Below are 17,977 nucleotides of genomic sequence, written 5' to 3'. Positions count from 1 at the left end.
CTGCTTCCACTCCATGTTGTCATTGCCCGCTTTACCACGTGGCATCTTAAATCAGGTTCCCTACAGCAGACAGTCTAACCACTTCAAACCACTGAATCCACTACTTTCTCTAAGGAGGGCTGAGGACTCCATTTTACCAAGTAGAATTCTCAGGAATCAGATGTATGAAGTCACTAACTGAATCATCAGCTATTCCAGTCAACCTTCATTTAGAGATGAGGGTTCAGGAACCCAGAGAGGAACCAGGACTTGCCCAGGATCCCACAGTAATTTAGAGTCTAATGGAACAGAACTGTGCCTTGAGGCTCTTAACCCAATCTCTTTTTCTTCTTCTTCTTTTTTTTTTTTTTTTTGAGACGGAATCTTGCTCTGTTGCTCAGGCTGGAGTGCAATGGCAAGATCACGGCTCACTGTGATCTCTGCCTCCTGGGTTCAAGCCACTCCTCTGCCTCAGATTCTGGAGTGGCTAAGACTAGGCACGTGCCACCACCCCTGGCTGATTTTTGTATTTTTAGTAAAGATGGGGTTTCACTATGTTGGTCAAGCTTGTCTCGAAATCCTGACCTTGTGATCCGCCCGCCTCGGCCTCCCAAAGTGCTGGGATTACAGGCATGAGCCAGCGTGCCTGGCCAAAAGTCATTGTTTAATTGATTATTTAAATAGTTGTACCTGTGGTCTGATTTCTTTGTAAACATATCATTAGCTCATTTGTTTATGTAAAGCTGCACCCTCTGATGTCCGTGGGCAGTTAGGTTAAAAGTTTTACATGAATCTCTTATTTGGAAGTTCGTGGTCAGTCTAGTGTCATTTCATATGCTGTTTGATAATACGTTGCAAAATGCAACACTTGGCCCTGGCCTTAAGTTCTGTCCTACTTTATAGTCACCTCCTATTACTAACTCCCTTCCAAGGTTCTGTAAAGAACAGAGTAAGAATGATGTCCTTACCTTGCCACTGCCAAGCCTATAGAGGACACTTTGGCAGGGTTTGGTTTGAAATTCATTTCAAACTCATTTCTTTGTCATTAAAGTAACGAAAAGTCCTGGGTTGGGCACACAGAAGTGGTCAAATCACAAGGGCTTCCCTTCAGAGAGCTGACAATATTAACAGCACAGAGAATACTAGGGTTGTTGATTAAAACTCAAAGCTTTATACTGTAAGGACCCCAAAGGAAGCATTAAATTGGGCCACAGGAAGGACAAGTCACATCCAGTTTGGTGATCAAGAGTGGTTTGTGGAAGAAATAACAGAATTCTACTCCTACATGATAGGGAGAGACTACAGAGGCCACCTAGACCAACAAACTCTGCCATCACGTCCTTGAATCATTGCTACCGTGTCCTGGTGGTAGTTGTAGCATTGCTAGTGATCTGGAACTCATTACCCACTTATGCAAACCACTGAGACATTGGGAACCTTCACTCTTGGAAATGCTTCCTTCAGTTGAGCCAAACTGTCTCCCCAAAGGTTATGTTCTTGGATGTAGCCTATGATGCTATGCAGGATAGATGTAATTCTTGATGTAATTCTTCCTCCACATTGCAATTAATCTTTTCTTTTTTTTTTTTTTTTTTTTTGAGATGGAGTCTCCCTCTCTCGCCCAGGCTGGAGTGCAATGGTGCGATCTTGGCTCATTGCAACCTCCACCTCCCGGGTTCAAGCGATTCTCCTGCCCCGGCCTCCTGAGTAGCTGGGATTACAGGAGTGTGCCATCACACCCAGCTAATTTTTGTATTTTTAGTAGAGAGGGTGTTTCACTATGTTGGTCAGGCTGGTCTCGAACCCCTGACCTCATGATCCACCCACCTTGGCCTCCCAAAGTGCTGGGATTACAGGCATGAGCCACAGCTCCCTGCTGCAATTATTCATTTTTTAAGTTGTCTTCCAGGATGCCCTCTCCCCAGGCTTAAAATCTCCAGATTGAACTCCCCATTTTTTTTTTTTTTTTTTTTTTTTTTTGTCTCTAGCTTTCCTCAGAGGAAAGGACTGAAGCCAGAAATCTAGGCAGCTAGACTCTAGATTATCAACTCCCTTCTACACACTTCTTTTATTGCAGCCTGAGGCTACATTACATTAGCTTTTATTGCCAGCCACATCACCCAGAGGACTTATGCTCCACAGTTTATTTGTTTATTTGTTTTTCCTTACGTGCTGCTGTTAAGCTGCATTTCCCCACCTGTCCCTGTGCACATAAGACATGATAAGTCACCTTCAGTGGTGTTAGCACAGGCTCTGGAGTCAGGCTTCCCTGCTTCCAGGCGTGACCATGCCACTAACCAGCTGTGCAAGTCTCTATCTGCTTCTCAATTTCCCCATCGCACTGGGGTTAATGTCAGTATCTGCCTTCTAAAGCAGCTCTGTTATTAAATGATATTAATCTATAAAACTGTTTAAAACAGCTCATGGAATGGAGTTGCTGTTATTCTTATTGCTGTTACTTTTCCTATTGCTGAGTTTGGTCCATTGATCAGTTCTACTGAAATATTTTAAAATTTAAATCTTTAGTCTGTTATTCAGCATATCTGTCATCCCTCCTAGTCTCATGCTATGGGTTGGTTTCTTCAGTCCCAGCCTTGCCTTGTAGAAACAGAACAAAGCAATGGCAATGAAAATACCCTGATGCAAGTAGGGACAGTGTCTTGTTAAACTATATGAGATATATGTATATAAACATATACACACACACATACACACACACACATACATACACTCTTTCCATTTGAGTGATTCAAAACCATGGAAGACAACATTCCATGCATCACTCATTCCATTTAGCACATGCTTGTCATTTTGTTTGCTTGTTCAATTGTTTGACTGCGTGGCCTCAAAACCACCTTCCTATGTTTAGGAAATAAACCCGATAAAAGTCTTTATAGGAGGAAGAGAGTTCCTTCTACTCCAGAGGCCTAAAGGGTCATAGAGTTGATTCCCTAACTTTCCTGGAAGCTAGAATGCCAACTTAGCACCAAATCCCCTGTGTTTTAAATTTGGATTCAGTATCTTACACACACACACACACACACAGACACACACAGACACACACACACACACACACACACACACACATCATTGGCCATGGAGAACTCATTCTGGTCACTGTAGCAGTGACTGTACAGCATCTGATTTCCAGGGGCCACAGAGGTGGTAAAATAACCCATATCTACCGGTGTCCAGCGGGGACAACCATGGTGCCTTCACTCTTCTCGTTCTATGGCAGAGTCTGGCCTGTGGTTCTAACTGCCCAGCCTTCCTAGGTACCTGGGAGTTTTCTGAGCCTCTTTCTCCAGTTTTCCTGTAAAGACTGTGCTGTCCAAAGTCTATTTTTGTTGCTTTCAACTAAGAAACCCAGAAGTTTTCTTTTCCCCACATATCCTTGCGGGACTGTTATGAGGAACAGTATCTGCTGCATTATTGAATGAGATATCTGGCTTTTGAGTTCTTCTCAAAAGCTGAATAGAATGTTGAGAGTCAGATAAGGTGTAAGGTTGGAGCAGAAGGAGCTTTTAGTAAACATTGAATATGCTGGGTGCAATGACTCACGCCTATAATCTCAACATTTTGGGAGGTTGAGACAGGCAGATTGCTTGAGCCTGGGAGTTCGAGACCAGCTTGGGCAATACGATGAAACCTCATCTCTACAAAAAATACCAAAATTAGCCAGTAATGGTGGCACGTGCCTGTTGTACCCAGGTACTCGGGAGGTATTGCTTGAACCGGAGAGGTTGAGGCTGCAGTGAGCTGGGATTGCGCCACTGCACTCCAGCTTGGGTGTCAGATCCAGACCCTGTCTTAAAGAAACAAACAAACAAACAAACATTGAATAGTCCAATTTGCATTGAGCAAGTATTGGGCAGGTGTCAGGACCTGGGCATAAGCCCAGTAATATAGCTCAGTGGATGAGGTGGCATTCCAAGGGCAGCTATGGCCGACAGCATAATAGTTTGGCATGTGGATGGCAAATAGTCTCTTGCAAGGGACACATCCAGTTCTGTGGGAAAGTTTTCCATGGATTCTAGCCAGGGAGCCAATACAAAAATCTCAGAAACTGGAATACATAGGAATTCTAGGCCTTGATGGGTGCATGAAAGGGGATTCCCCCATAAGAATGGACAAGTGGCCTGAAGTCACATCTTAGCTTCTGGAGGGGACAGTCTGCATGCCTTCTTAACTGTATAGCCTCTGTGTTGGCCCAAGTGTTGGGTAAACAGTGGAAGTTGTCCGTGCATACAGTTGGGCGAGTTTGGGCAGCAAGGACACACGGGTAAAAGCTTTCTCTGGAGTTAGTCTCATACCATCCCACCACAACTTCTCTAATACACCTTTGAGAGGAATCTGCTTCACTCTTTCAGGGAGTGAAGTCTGCAGGGGAAGCCCAAAGTCTCAGAGCCTCTGAGACGTGGTAGCCTGTCTAATGGGTCAGAGAGTACAACCTTTTAAGGGCTTTGATTTTGTAGCTGAGAGAGCTCCTTGCCCAAATTTAACCCAGTTATCACTGAACTGAACAGAACTCTTGGAGCCATTCATTTTAATTTCTTTTTCTTTTCTTCTTTTTTTTTTTTTTTTTTTTGAAACGGAGTCTCACTCTGTCACCCAGGGTGGAATACAGTGGAGCTATCTTGGCTCACTGCAACATCCGCCTCCCGTGTTCAAGCGATTGTCTTGCTCTAGCCTCCCAAGAAGCTGGGTCTACAGGCATGCACCACCACACCCAGTTAACTTTTGTATTTTTATTACAGACAGGGTTTTACCATGTTGGCCAGGCTGGTCTCGAACTCTTGACCTCAAGTGTTCCGTCTGCCTCAGCCTCCTGAAGTGCTGGGATTATAGGCGTGAGCCACTGCGCCCAGCTCATTTCAATTTCTATGTGGTAATCCATGCCTGGTCATTATGAACAAAAATCCAGATCACTACCCAAAGATGACTAACTAAACATAGGTGAGGCTACATAGGCAGCTTAGTAAAATATCAGTAGTAATCAACTTTCCATTGTCTACTTATTAAAGCCACATGTTTAAAGGTCTTTTTGGAAATATATTTAATTGATAGCAGCAGCAAAACCACATTGAAATCCAAAGCCAAATTGGAAATCAGGGTGAAGTGCTTCATTTATGCAAACAATTCTAAATCTCAATACTTTGCCAAAATATTTCGGTAGTAAAGGGAGAACTATCTTGAACAACTTCACTCAACTTTCATCTTCATAAATAGACACTGCTATAGTGTAAGATGTAATTTTCATGTTTATTATTATTTGGGGGAGCTTAGAAAGCACTTTATACATGGAGTGTCAATATTATTATCTTAGAGTAAAAATTGCAATGTAGCAGTTAGAGCTGGGGACGCTTGGCTTCCAAGTAACGCATTGGTGATTCTTGTGTTTTTTTCATTGCCATTCCTGCTGCAAGCATTGCAGGGAGTCTTCAACTTCAGCACATCTCAGCAGTGCATTTGGGAGCATTAGTTAGGAGACTAACGCAGCCTGAGAAATCACATCTTTGAAGCGAGGAACAGATCAGATCCTGAGGCGTCGTCGTAGCTGCGCCCTCTCTATCACCCCCACTCTTCCTGTGCCCTGTATTGCAAGTCAGAAAAGCAACAGTTTTCACTTACAGAGAGATGCGCCTAGTGTCCTTTTCTTATTGGGTGGCATAACTTCTGTCTCATTTCTCGTGATTGGAGAAAGATCACCTGTGAGCAAGTTTGTGGCCAATTGCTGACAAATTTTCCCTAATAGGCTGCCCTGTGATTCCTTCCCTCTAGGCAGATCAGCCTTTGCAATGCTGGCATTGCTGATAAATAGTTGTGTGGCCTTGAGAAAGCCAATTAACCTCAGTTTCCTCATCTGTAAAGTGGCCTTTTGGGTCCTTTCCAGCTCGAAAATGGCCTGGCTCTCAAATCTTCCTGCACAAATCACTTGGCATGGCGCTTTCTAACCATCGCTTCTCAGCATTTTGGAGAAGGAATCACAGAGACAAGCACACCTGGATGTGAATGCACAGGTTTGCTTTGCCTGAGCAGAGTTTATAAGCAGAGGGTGATAGTGAGACATCATTTTGAAACCCTTTATGGGATACTTTCAATACCAAATTTAGAGCTTTGGACTTTATTCCCTAGGTCCCAAGGAAATTTTACAGGATTTGAAGCATGCTTTATTAAATGATTTCTGGACCACATTGAAAGGAACTGATAGAAAGAAACAGAAAGTTTAAACAGGGAAATGCACCGGGAGAGTACTCCTGTGAGTCCCCTCTGGCACTCACTTCACTGGGAGAGAGGATGAAGCCAGCACGAGGGTGGAAGCATTGTTATAGTAGCTGATGTGGACTGAGCATTTACTCTATGCACACACTGTGTTCAGCACGTCCCATGAATTATCTCAGTCCAACTTCAGGACAATCTCAATGAGGTAGAAGCTATAATTATCCATTTATAAAATATGCAAATCAATATCCAGGATAATTCGGCAACTTTTCCCAGTATTATGCAGCTAATAAGTGGATAAGCAGGGCTTTGAGCCAAGAGATCCCATGTTCTTCATTTCTCTGTTACAGGGAGACAGACTTAAGATGCTTTCAAGGGCAGGTCCATGAGACTTACCACTGATCACTGTGAAGTGCTTACTGACAGCCTGGGACTGGGCCTTTCATAGGTTATCTCATTTCATCTTTCCAGTTCCATAAATGGGAGCCTGAGATCACATGGTAGACAGCTGCAAATGATTTAAATTCAGGACCCGAAAGATCCAGAAACCTTTTCCCATGACTTTTCTCAGGCATACAAGATTGATGGATTCTTGGCACTCTCCCCACCCAGAATTATTTAAGGATGACACCAAGTGTTATGTTTTCTGTGATGTGCTCATAAAACTTAAATATTTAAAAAGATGTGTTAGGCAGAAAGAAGTTGTGTTTCCAAGATCCATGTTCTCTCCTGAGAGTTTGGCTCCTGTCCAGCCCTGGCATATATGAAAGGAAGATGCTACCAAGAGTGTCATGTCAGAACATTTATCTTGCACCCAGGATTTACAGTTTGTTTGGAAGTGTTATTGAAAGATGTATACATTCAGTTTTTGTCCATCAATAGGTACCGTCCATTCTCTGTTAGGCAGCATTGAGATCTTGTATGTTGCATGTCAAAAACGGAGTTCCATTGCAGCTTCTCTAATGCATATTAATAAGAAACAAGATTTGTAAGAGATAAAGAATAATCTACACTGAATTCTAGGATGACATTAAGAGACATGAAATTTAGCACTCTAAGGCAGGTCTTCAGAATAAATGTGATAGCAAAGACCAACACGGCAAAGTTTGTTCAAAGAGACATAGTCCGCGAAGGTTTCTATGTTTTGTATTGATCAACTCTTATATTCGTGTAACATTTCATCTGTAGATCACCGGGTCCAACCCTTAACCCATCCCACTCACTGTTAACAAGAAGGAACTCACTGCCCTTGTGTGGACTCAAGTTTCCTCTTGGGTAGAATAAGAGGATGAGAATGGAAAATTGCCTCCCTATAGGAGGGATTGGGAAAAATAGTTGAGCTCTGTTTTAAGAAGTCCAGGAAGAAGTTTCCGTCACACTGACTTGACCCAGAGAATACATGTATTATTCTCCTAACACAGCTCCTGGGTTCAAAATTTTATTTGGACAATGAAAATCAAGTTGATAGTAGGCTCGTGGAAACTCAGAACGTAGTTCTCAGTTCTGGCAAAGAGGCCCCCAAACCTGTCCTCCAAGGAACAGTTGTGAAAACAAAGCAAGTAAGAAAAGCATTGTGGGTAAGAATACGAATTGATGAAATTCATGGTAATAGCATCACTCTTCGAGAATTGCCTGTCTTTGCTTAATGTTGAAAAATATTGATACTATCTACAGTATTGTTTCCCCTGTTTTTACATTTGCATGGGAAACAATTCGATTAACATTTCTTTCTGAAGATGGTCTGCTTCTGAGAGAGTGACAGTGATCGTATCACCTTGGTCCACTGAGCGTGCTTTCACCTTGCAGGGCTGATTTGGATGCAAAGCAGAGAGATCTTGAAAATATCACCTTCACCTGCATTATTGCACCTCCTTTCAAAGCTCAGTTGGGTTTACTATAAGGCAACATTGAAAATGCTATTCATGCACATGCTCTCAAATGTGAGAAATTGTGCTAATCCAGCTTTCATTTTCATATCAAATTGAACAAGAAATGAGTTTGTCAGAAACAATCATGTCTGTTGCAGAGGTGTCAGGTTGGATAGTCAGAGGGATGTGACTGTTGCCCTGGGAGGTGTCTTGTGTTGTGGGAATGTGTTGGAGGTCATCCAGTAGGCTAGATCCAAGTGTGCCCCCTGGGAAACTCACAGGGATGATAGCTAGCAGCTGGCTTGTCCCAGCTGGGAATATTTCCCAGTCTCCCTCTATATTTGGTTCAGCCTCTTCCTTATTCTCAGTGCTTTCTGGGCCCCTCACAAAAACATGAACACTAAAATCTCTTCAAAAAACAAACAAGCAACAGCAACAAAAAGAAAACCCAGCCTTTATATAAATAGTTCAATCTTTGTGAAATGTATGCTTTACGTTAAAAAAAAATATTGGCCGGGTGCGGTGGCTCAAGCCTGTAATCCCAGCACTTTGGGAGGCCGAGATGGGTGGATCACGAGGTCAGGAGATCGAGACCATCCTGGCTAACACAGTGAAACCCCGTCTCTACTAAAAAATACAAAAAAACTAGCCGGGCGAGGTGGCGGGCGCCTGTAGTCCCAGCTACTCAGGAGGCTGAGGCAGGAGAATGGCCTGAACCCGGGAGGCGGAGCTTGCAGTGAGCTGAGATCCGGCCACTGCACTCCAGCAAGGGGGACAGAGTGAGACTCCGTCTCAAAAAAAAAAAAAAAAAAAAAAAAAAAAAAATATTGTAACTTGATGCTGATGCTGCAAACATGGGTGGTGAGATTCAAAGTCATTTCAGGAAGAACTGGGAGGACCTCAGATATTTATTTTACCGGCCATGTAGGAGCTGATTTTAAAGCTTTTAAGTTGTCTGTGAGGCCAGAATTCTTTTGGCTTTGTATTTCATAGATTAACTTTTGAATGTATTTCCCCCAAATATTGAATTCTTATGAAATCGAGAGTACTACCAAGACAACAGAATTTGCAAAGTCAGCTTACATACCTCCTTGTCTTTTTGCGTCTTTCTTTGAAATGAACAAATGGGGCACAGAGTGATTTAAATCTTACATCCTCTCAATAATTCCCTATGCCTTCACAACAGCAATATAAATGGGGACCATTCTTTGATGATCTTGGTATATGCTTCACATTCATTGTCTCCTTCCATTCCCAGGATAGCCGTAAAAGACTAATCTGAATACAGAGAAGTGATTAAAAGTGCAGTGCTACAGGAGTTTATACCAAAACAGATTCCACTGCCCCCAGTCTTTTGTTGTGCCCATGTGTATATTACATGCTTCTGTTTTTTTGTTTTTTGTTTTTTTTGCTTTAATTTCCTTCTCTCTACCTTGGGATAACAGTGGCACCTACAAAAAGCCAAGTATATAATGGGACTTAATAACTGCTAGCTATCACCTTGTGAGTTAGAAGTATATTAGTATTTCTGCTGTATAGAGAGAAAGAGATTAAATGAGTTTATGCATTGTACTCTGGGTTATATGGCTAGTGAGTAACAATGTGGAATTTGTCTCCAAGTTCAGTGTTTCCAAACCCATTTGTTCCTTTCCATTCCCTTTACTAAAATTGACTAATCTATTGCTGCTCTTTCAAACCTAACTTTCACCTGGGTATAAGGAAGAGAATCTTCCCTCTGCTTATGAAGGTGTCATGCTTCACTTTTAAAGGAAATTGGCATAGATAATACTTTCCTTCCCAGCGGTAATCATATTTGCATACCTCTGAAAGTAATAACTAAATTTTCGCCACCAAATCCTTTGTTTTTGAGCTTTTATATGTTTATAATTGTAATTTCATGATAACTCTTTAACCCAGTGCTGTCCAATAAAAATACAATACAAACCACAAACGTCATTCACATATTTAGTTTAAAATGTTCTAGCAGTCAAATTAAAAAAGTAAAAGGGAAATAGGTAATATTTATTTTAATAATTTATTTTATTTAAGCCAATATATCAAAACTATAACACAATACGATGTAGTGTAACATAATATAAATCATTGATTTGTAATCAATGTAACATTATTAATGTGACATTTCATATCTTTTTTTATACTGTCTTTGAAATGTGGGGTGTGTTTTATACTAATGCATCTCGGTTGAGACTAGGTACATTTTAAGTGCTCAGTAGCTGCATGTAGCTAGCGGATACCTTACAGATAGTGCAGGTCTCAACTTTTGAAGAATAAATTTATACATATTTTTAAGAAACTACTGTTGGTGAGGGAGACACTGTTGGGCATATTTTCATGTTATCTAATTCATCTTCAAAATAATCCTATACTACCATCCCTATTTTTCAGACAAAAACGTTAGAATCAGATTACATAACGTTCTTATCATCATATAAGCTAGTAGAATGCAGAGCTTGAATTCAGATTTAACATATTTTATTTCCTCATGTAGGCCTCTTTCCATAATACTGTAACACCTTAATAATGATGGTGATTATTACAACGATGATGAAAAAATAATACCATTAATATAACAATTCTGTTACCATCTGGCATCAGTGAATTTATAATGCTTTCTCTTACATTATCTCATGCTTATTCTCATTTCATACACAATTGTTTAAAACATGTATTTATATCCTAAATAAGCATCTAGCAGGTTGCGAGATCCAAAGCTAACCGAGAATATATGATAACTCAACAAACCAAGCTGCTTCCAACACCCAGGTTATCCAGGAAATCAGATTCCTGTGAAGTTTAGAGTTTCAATGGAACGCAAAAAATATGAGCACCCAGGAGGTGGGCCATGGTGCTTGGGCCACGTGGTAGGCACCTGCATGAATGTGCATGTGTAGGCACTGGGTGGAGGGTGACAAGAGGAGGGCACAGAGAGACGGGCTGGCTCCAGGTTGCAGTTGTTGCAGGTGAATTGACAGACAGCAGTAGAGAATCAAAATACCCTGACAGATAATGCTCAGTTTCGGTGTTTTTGCTGCATCTCAGCCCCCACACTTTTAAACCACAGCTGCTGGAGCCATCTTCTTGCATTTGTTGCTCCATTGCTCCTGTCCTGAGTCTCCACCCCAAAGTCAGGTTCAACAGAATGGTCCATACTAAGGGGATGGCCAAGAATAGGGTATTTCTTACCTGTAACCAGGGATAATCATGACTTTCAGAGGCGTGGGTGAGCTATCATTGACACAAGCATCAGTGTCTCTAACACATGGCCCCTTCATGGGGTGACTTGACTTATAGCATGGTGGTTGGCTTTGGAAAGGAGAAATCTCAAGAGCATATGTTTTAAAAATACAAAAGTCGCGGCGTGCAAGAGTGCCTATGGTTCTGTTTGCATCATGCTTGTCTATATCCCTTTGGCTACAGGCCAGGGTCATATGGGCAAGCCCAGAGTCATTGTGTTACAGTCATGAGTAAAGGAAGGGGTGATTTATTGGGATTCTCCAAAGTAAGAGTTTCCTCCACAGGTTTCCCAAGAGGGAGGTAAGTAATTTTTTTTAGGAGAGTGGGTATATGGAGATGTTGCAAGAGACATGATCCCATTAGAAATATTTCCTCATACTCTCTTCAACTGTTGACTCACTGAGACAAATTGGGAGTAAGATTTTGAGTCTATAGCTACACAGAAATCTAAACAGTGCAGAAATGGATTTTCAACATGAATTTTTAAAAACTTAGACTTTTAGAGTTGTTTTAATTCAAACAGTATCTTTGGTTCTTAGAGTCAGAAGTTTCCTCAAAGGTCATATTAGCTGTTGTCTGCAGGCATTTTTGGAGGTGTGAACTTGCAATCATTGTGCAAAACAAAGAGTCTGGCACTTGTAATTGTATTATGCAACCTGAGAATAATTTTACTTTTAAGAATACATGTCTATATTATATGAATGCAATATATCATCATAACTGTGAGTAAAGATGTCCCTGAAACAAACAACAATAACAAAAATCCCATCAGACTAAGGATATATCATCCGCCCATGCACCCATTTATCACAATATCCATCCATTCATTCATTTAGCAAAAGTCATACACACTAAAAATCAGCTAGGCTGTGGATATAAGGGTGGACAAGGTAGACACAGTATCTATTCTTATGGATCCTATATTTAGTTAGAGGGAGCAAACACGTGAAAAAAATAATTTTTAGTAGTGATAAATGTGATCAATAGTACATGGTAATGTGATGTATTGGGAAGTGGCCTTGACACTTGAGGAAGATAGTGATTGTCTCAGCTGAGGAGCACTGCTCATGGGAAAATGGTAGTGATGGTCTTGATATTTACCATAATGGGGGCCTACAAAGTGGTGAGTAGGGAGGGAATAGAAGAAGGGAGGAAGAAGGAAAATAGAAAAAATAAAAATGAGGAAGAAGGAATGAATCAATGAAGGCAGGAAAGGAGGGCAAGACACTAGTATCACAATTCATATTTTCCCAAACTGGTGACCTGGAATCCCCACAATTGTCCTGGGAGTTGGGTCTCCTAATGTTGAAGGAGAGCTCCAAAAGAGAAAGGGAGTTTGACTAGCATCACAGTTGAGGTCAGGGCTCTGCCCAGAGAGGAACCTGTGCCTTTGGCTGCGGTGCCCTGCTTGTGCCTGCCTGTCTTTCCTCATGATTGGTTGGTGTCTTCTTGGCAAGGAAGGTTTGTCTCAGCAGTGATGGATTAAGAGAGTGGTATGCATCTTTTGGGGTTCCAAGAGGCCAAGAAATGTGGAAAACAAGTTTGTGTAAGTGGTTGGAAAGGAAATATTATTAGAACATAGTTCCTCTGAGTAATGGATAAAAGCTTTGAGGTGCTATGCCTGGAAGAATATAGCCTACACATATTTGAGGAATTACTTTAAGGAAGAAAGTTATCAGATTTTTCACCTTTGACAATATTAGAAAAGCAACTAAATGTGTATCTTAGGATGAAAATTTTAAATTTTAATCAGAACTGCTCCCTTGATAAGAAGTGTTAGCTATAGAGGGCATGGCACTGTTTTTTCAGAGATCGTTACACACAGTGGTTGTCTACTCATTGTGATTATCACCAATGAATGCCATTCTGGTGGGGGATGCCCCTGGCTGCCCCCTTACTCCAGTTTCCTCAAATTCATTATCTTTTGGGATTTCATTTTTTTTCTTTTTTAATTATTTATTTATTAATTTATTATTATTATACTTTAAGTTCTAGGGTACATGTGTACAATGTGCAGATTTGTTACATATGTATACATGTGCCATGTTGGTGTGCTGCACCCATTAACTCGTTATTTACATTAGGTCTATCTTCTAATGCTATCCCTCCCCACTACCCCCACCCCATGACAGGCCCCGGTGTGTGATGTTCCCCTTCCTGTGTCCAAGTGTTCTCATTGTTCAATTCCCACCTATGAGTGAGAACATGCGGTGTTTGGTTTTCTGTCCTTGTGATAGTTTGCTGAGAATGATGGTTTCCAGCTTCATCCATGTCCCTACAAAGGACATGAACTCGTCCTTTTTTATGGCTGCATAGTATTCCATGGTGTATATGCACCACATTTTCTTAATCCAGTCTATCATTGATGGGCATTTGGGTTGGTTCCAAGTCTTTGCTATTATGAATAGTGCCGCAATAAACATACGTGTGCATGTGTCTTTATAGCAGCATGATTTCTAATCCTTTGGGTATATACCCAGTAATGGGATGGCTGGGTCAAATGGTATTTCTAGTTCTAGATTTTTTGCTTTTCTGAAAGAGGAATTTTTTTTTTCAGTTTTCTTGGTTGGTCACTCATTGCAGCCTTTCCACTCAAATACTCAAAGGTCTTCCTGCTTTCTTCCTTAGTATTTTCTTCCAGTCTTCTTCTCCTATTACATTTGTTGCCTCAGATGATTCATGAATTTCATGGCAGTATCCAACATCCTGTCACTAGCTAATCGTCAAGCTGCATCCCAAACTTCACTTAGCAAACTCTTAAATATGATAATTTCCCTATATTCTATATGTCTGTGATGTCAACAGTATCCACCCACTTTTCCAACCAGCGGTAAATGATCACACATTAACCTTGGAAGACCCATCTTTAAGACCTCACACCCAGTCCGTTGCCAGTTACTACTGATTTCATTTTTGATATTTCTCTCATAATGTCTATTTTTCTCATTCTTTTGCCATTGTCAAAGTTTTCTGCCCTTATCGTTTCTCTTCTCAGATGTGTCCTTATTCTCCTAACTGCCCTTTTTGCCTCCTTTCTTTGTGCGGAGCACTCTGACCTTCAGCTCTCACTTTTACTCTACCTTTTCCACACAACTGTGAACTCCATGACAAGTTCATTGCCATGAGGGCAATAAACTTGGCAGCTCATATTACCCCTGCGTGGGGGCAAGTCATTGCTGTGAGGACAAGTTATGACTTGCCCTCATGGAGTAGTCTAGCTTCTGTCAAGACTGGATGAAGGACTTAAACAATCTTGTGAATTTTATATTTCTGCATCTCCATTTACATGGGCACATCTCCATCTACTCTTCTCTGGGTCTAATCAAGTGTTGAACTCATATTTTATTGATGCTGAGATATTTTTCCTAGGTGACAGAAACAAAGACACAATGACCACTGGAAGTCTCAGAACAAAACTTTTGTGCCTTAAGATCACTAAAAACAGGAGAGAATGATCTTTCTGCCACTCTATCAGGAAACTGCAAAGCACTGAGACTACCTTCCCTGAGTTACAGCCCATCTATAAGGCCATTTGCTATGTCCTGTGAATATTCTGAAGGACACAGCTTGGGTCCTGTGTGCATCCTTGTGATTGATAGTACACTTGAGACAGGGAAAAATATTTACCACGTAGGTCCTCAAAATTGTTGGATGACATGAATAGATGAGTAGATGAATGAATGAATATTTGGCTTCCCTAGACCTTCCCTGTTTTTTAAATATTCCATGTTTTCACTTGTATTGTCTACTCTCCTTGGGAGATCATGGCACCCTGTAATATAAAATTTGTTATGGTACAGCTGTCTATGTGTTGTTCCCAGTAGGAATGGATTTCATAAGACTTAGATTGCATTCCATTTCACAAGTCATCATACCCGGTTTTACTGGATGGGTGAAAGAAAGGGTTAGTAACTGACTGAAATTGTGAATGAATTCATGACTAAGAAAATAGATGGTTATAAAGCACATCTGTGATTTCGGGTTCTCTGCTCAATATGTCAAATATAATAGAGATCTGAAAGTGACCTCAGAGGTCATTTTATTCTTACCTTTTTAAAACAGATTTAGGTGTTGATATTTAGAAAAATTTAAAAGATTACAGCCCCCCCACCCCACGCCCCCCACACACGAAATCACATGGCATAGTAGTGGCATAGACAAGAACAGGACTTCAGCACTTTTAATTCCTAGGGAGGTTCACCCTTCATTACGTAAGACAATATCTTATCTTAATTAATAGGCATTTGATAAGCACCTATGATATTCCAGACCCAATAGGAGATGCTACAGGGGATACTAAAAATGAAGACAGAGGCAGGGCATGGTATCTCATGTCTGTAATCCAGCCAACTTGTGAGGCTAAGGTGGGAGGATTGCTTGAGCCCAGGAGTTTGAGATCAGCCTGGGCAACATAGTGAGACCCTGTCTCTAAAACACACACACACACACGTGCGCGTGTGGGCAGACACAGTTGCAATCTTCAATTCTCCAGCATCTCATAGACAAATGAGGGTAATTTGATAAATTCCCAACAGCACATGTATTACATACCCAGAGAAGGATGGTCAGTCTGGCCAGCTGCTCCCATGTTTCCTTGCTGCTAGAGCAGTATTTGAATATATCATGTAACTAGACTACTAGGTTTATCTTACAGTAGTATCTGATGCTGTTAACTCTAGCATGTTTTTCTGTCATCCCTTAGTATCCAAGGAACTTAAGGATTAACAGGGAGAGGAATATGGTAGCAATATGAGGTTCAATATTTACTATTGAACCTCTCATTACCCCTGTTCTTTCCCTGAAGATACCCCATTGGTCAGTTGGTTCTTCCAGCTGCTGCCCTACCCAGTTTCATGGCCTTCTCTTCCATAGTTGATCTATTTTGATAATTCATTTTCTCCATTGTGTTGAGCAAGCTGAGTCTTCTGGTAGGAAGGAAGAATCAATAAGGGTTGCCATCCTTGTGTTACTCCAATAATCCAAGCAATCCTAGACTGGGTTTGAGTGGCTCACCTGCTCTTTTTTGATGGTTTCTGGTTAGATTGTCATTCTAGCAGAGCTTAGTCATTGGGCAGAGTCACAGAGAAAACCAATTTACAGACTCAATTGCTGAATTTCCTCTTATTTTTAAAATGTTATCTTAATTTTCTGATCAGAAGTCCCCAGTAGTGGACTGGAAGTAGAGAATGTGAAAGGATTCTCATGTGTTGTGGGGGAGATGCTCCTTTTCTGGTCTTTGTTATGGGACTGATTCCATGGGTGTGTTTCCTAATTCATAGAGCTGTGCTCTTCTTTATGTATACTATACTTAACAGTTTTAGAAAAATAAAAAGAGACTACTACTGATAATCATAATAATTTCACCCCTAGAACAGTGGTGATTTTGCCCCCAGAGGACATTTGACAAGATCTAGAGACATTTGTTTTGCCACAGCTTGGGAGGGAATGCTACTGGCATCAAGTGGATAGGGGCCAGGGATGCTGCTGAACGTCCTGCAGTGCACAGGACAGCCCTCTGCAGAAAACGGTCATCTGACCCAAAGTGGCAGCAGTGCTCAGGCTGACAAGCCCTACCCTAGAGAAGGAAGGTCAATCTGAAAGATTCATTATTGAACAGTCATGACAGTTACCATTTATAGAGACTTATGAAGTAGATTGGCTATATCTTCATTTTGCATTTGAGGAAATTAAGGCTAACAGAAGCTAATGTGTCCAGCATGACTCAGTTGGGAATCCAGGCCCCCATGCAGTCCAAACCTTGTTCTTTACAACACATATATTATTTTGCCTATTATCACTTCTCTAGCAATTTTGAAAAGTTACAAATATGTTTTTCCCAATAGCTGAAATGAGTTTGTGTGTGTGTGTCTGTGTGTGTGTAAAACAACCAGATAAAAGGTAGTAATGAGAAGAAGCTTTAAAAGATATTCTCCACATAGTCTTCTGCAATGATGCCTTTATCCAAACATAATAATAGACTACTGTGAACTGCTTTTGCCAAGAACTTGTCAAAAAAAATCAAACTGAAAGCATAGTATTCTAGTTATTGAACGAATTGAAATTTGACCTTTGGATACAGGTAAGAAGACAACTGTCATTCAAAGGAGTTAAAACATGTTTCTGGCTATTGTCAGGAGACTGAATAGCCTCTTCCAGTTCCTTGAGTCAGAAATTTTCTGAAGTTTCCATTTGTAAATCTTAGTATATACATAGGGTGTTAGTCAAACTTCAACCAGGAGAACAGAACCAACAGGATACACACATACGCTCCAAATATATACATATATATTTGTATATACCAAATTGTATATATTTGGTATATAAACATGTAATACATATACCAAATCTATATATTTGGTATATATGCATGTGTGTGTATATATATGTTATATGTATAATATGTATAATATATATGTGGGTATATATATATTTGGTGTGTGTTTGTGTGTATATGTACATATATGTACAAATATGTATATATACACATACATAAACCTGTATATGTACAAATATGTATATATACACACATATATAAACATATATATACACACCAAAAGATTTATAGTAAGAGATTGACTTAAGCAATTGTAGCATATAGTAGTCTCTCTGGACTGTTATAACAAAGTACCTTAGCCTGGATAGTTTATAAAGAA

The 17,977-nt window shown here is 40.6% G+C and overlaps 1 protein-coding gene across 3 annotated transcripts in view; it reads left to right on the top strand.

Moving 5' to 3' along the window:
- CDH11 (cadherin 11) overlaps positions 1-17,977 on the top strand; it is a 179,081-nt gene that overhangs the window by 8,530 nt on the left and 152,574 nt on the right. The window lies entirely within an intron of this gene.

The sequence above is a fragment of the Macaca thibetana genome, chromosome 20 (genome assembly GCF_024542745.1).
Source record: "Macaca thibetana thibetana isolate TM-01 chromosome 20, ASM2454274v1, whole genome shotgun sequence".
Lineage (NCBI taxonomy): Eukaryota > Metazoa > Chordata > Mammalia > Primates > Cercopithecidae > Macaca > Macaca thibetana.
Note: the sequence above shows the minus strand (reverse complement) of the source record. Positions and strands in the feature narration are given on the sequence as shown.